The sequence below is a fragment of the Loxodonta africana genome, chromosome 18, assembly GCF_030014295.1.
Source record: "Loxodonta africana isolate mLoxAfr1 chromosome 18, mLoxAfr1.hap2, whole genome shotgun sequence".
Lineage (NCBI taxonomy): Eukaryota > Metazoa > Chordata > Mammalia > Proboscidea > Elephantidae > Loxodonta > Loxodonta africana.
Window position 1 is genome coordinate 55,125,238 of NC_087359.1, and position 2,449 is coordinate 55,127,686.

The 2,449-nt window shown below is 44.7% G+C and overlaps 1 pseudogene; it reads right to left on the reverse strand.

The window, feature by feature from the left end:
• Nucleotides 1–674: 674 nt before the first annotated feature.
• LOC135228033 (NADH dehydrogenase [ubiquinone] 1 alpha subcomplex subunit 2-like) lies at nucleotides 675–1,035 on the reverse strand (annotated as a pseudogene).
• Nucleotides 1,036–2,449: the final 1,414 nt, after the last annotated feature.

Below are 2,449 nucleotides of genomic sequence, written 5' to 3' on the forward strand. Positions count from 1 at the left end.
AAGGTGTCCAGGGCTGGCAATCTGCAGAGCAGCAGCAATTACGAGGCACTCAGGAAGGACTCCTTCACCTTCTTAAATGCAGACCCCATAGCCAGCACCCTGCAGTGCAGGAGCTCCGTGGGAATGTTCACGGCTTTGATGAGGGCCAAAGGAGGCAGCTCATGGCCTTGTGATTGTGCTGCCCAAGCCCGAGGGATGACCAACCTTTGGAAAGCCAGTGACCGCTTTCCAGTGTGGGGTGCTTGCCACTTTAGGAATTCAGGCTGATGACACCTTGGCCTATACCTTGGAGGAAACAACGTGGATTGTGAGTATAAAAGCATCTGGACACAGATAGGTCTGTCCTGGCCAGCTGTGTGACAGTGAGCATGCCCCTTAACCTCTCTGAGCCTGTTATTTTTTTCTCCTCGGAAAGATATTTCTACCTCAGAGATGGCATTTAAATAGCATGCACATGGAGTGCCTAGCATAGGGGAGGCAGTTAATCAATGAGTATGACATCATCTTCTTCTTCACCCTCCTCCTCATCATCATGCATGTGATGAATTTTATTTATCTTTTTTTTTTTTAACAGTACAAGCTTTAAAGGGAGCAGAAGAATACTTTTTTCCATATTGTACTCAGTCCAGAAGAGCCCAGGCTTAGGCTGTTACCCAAAATCCTCAGCTGAGGATTCAGGCTTTGCCACTTAGCACATTCTTCAGGACTGTGGTTACCTGATCAGCACTGAAGTTGTTCAAAGAGACATTCTTCTCTTAGCCAAACACACAGCGGGCCCAGAGCTTGGGTTGCACATTGGAGCACTCACAGATCAGAACTGGTAGATCCAGGTTCATCGTCTTCAGCTCTACGTAGCTGTTCTCGATGAAACCACTGATACCCTGGTTACCAGTCAAGTGATGGCATAAGTAGAAGGGAATCTCACACAGGCCTAGCTTTGCCCTGATCCCTTGAGTCACTGGGCCGCCTCCGTTTTCACTCATCAATGAAATTTAATGCAACCAATTCTTAACAAATCCCTCCTATGAATCTACTCTGTGCAAGATACTAATTGCTAGTCAGGTTTCTTCAGAAAAAAAATTTTTTTTTTAATTTAGATGAAGCTTTACAGACTAAATTAGTTTCTCATTAAACAATTAATACATGTATTGTTTTGTGGCATTGGTTGCCAACCCCTCAATGTATCAACACTCTCCCCTTCTCAGCCTTGGGTCCCCCATTTCCATTTGTCCAGCTTTCCTGTCCCCTCCTGCCTTCTTGTCCTTACCCCTGGGCTGGTATGCCCATTAGTCTCCTATACATGGTTGAACTACGTGTGTTCTTCTTTGTTCTATGTACCTGTCTCATCTTTCGATGAAGGGTGAGCCTCAGGAGTGACTTCAGGACTGAGTTATAAGGGTATCGGGGGCCATACTCTTGAGGTTTCTCCAGTCACTGTCAGACTGGTAAGCCTGGTCTTTTTTTGTGAGTTAGAATTTTGTTCTACATTTTTCTCCAGCTCTGTCCAGGACCCTCTATTGTGATCCTTGTCAGAACAGTCGGTAGTGGTAGCCAGGCACCATCTAGTTGTACTGGATTCAGTCTGGTGAAGGCTGTGGTAGTTGTGGTCCATTAGTCCTTTGGACTAATCTTTCTCTAGTGTCTTTAGTTTTCTTCATTCTCCCTTGTTCCCGAAGGGGTGGGACCAGTAGAGTATCTTAGATGGCCACTCCCAGGCTTTTAAGATCCCAGACGCTACTCACCAAAGTAGAAAGCAGAACATTTTCTTTGTAAACTATGTTGTGTCAATTGAGCTAGATGTCCCCTGAGACCATGGTCCCCACAGCCCTCAGCCCAGCAATTCAAGCTCCTCGGGGAGCTTGGACATGTCTATGGAGATTCCATGACCTTGCCTTGTACAAGTTGTGCTGCTTCCCCAGTACTGTGTACTGTCTTACCCTTCACCAGAGTAACCACCCGTCTATTGTCTATTTAGTGTTTTTCCATTCCCACCATCAAAGATTGTTTCTTTTTGTGTGTAAGCCTTTTCATGAGTTTTTATAGCAGTGTCTCATACACTATTTGTCCTTTTGTGATTGACTTATTTCACTTAGCATAATGCCCTCCAGGTTCATCCCTGCTGTGAGATGTTTAAAGATTAATCATTGTCCTTCATTGTTGTGTAATATTCCATTGTATGTTTATCCATTCATCTGTTGATGGGCACTTACGTTGTTTCCATTTTGTTATTGTGAATAACGCTGCAATGAACGTGGGTGTGCATACGGCTATTCACGTGGGGCCTTATTTCTCTAGGATATGTTCCTAGGAGTGGGATTGCTGGATCGTATGGTATTTCTATTTCTAGCTTTTTAAGGAAGGGCCATATCGTTTTCCAAAATAGTTGTACCATTTAGCATTCCAACCAGCAGTGCATAAGAGTTTCAATTTCCCTGCAGCCTCTCCAACA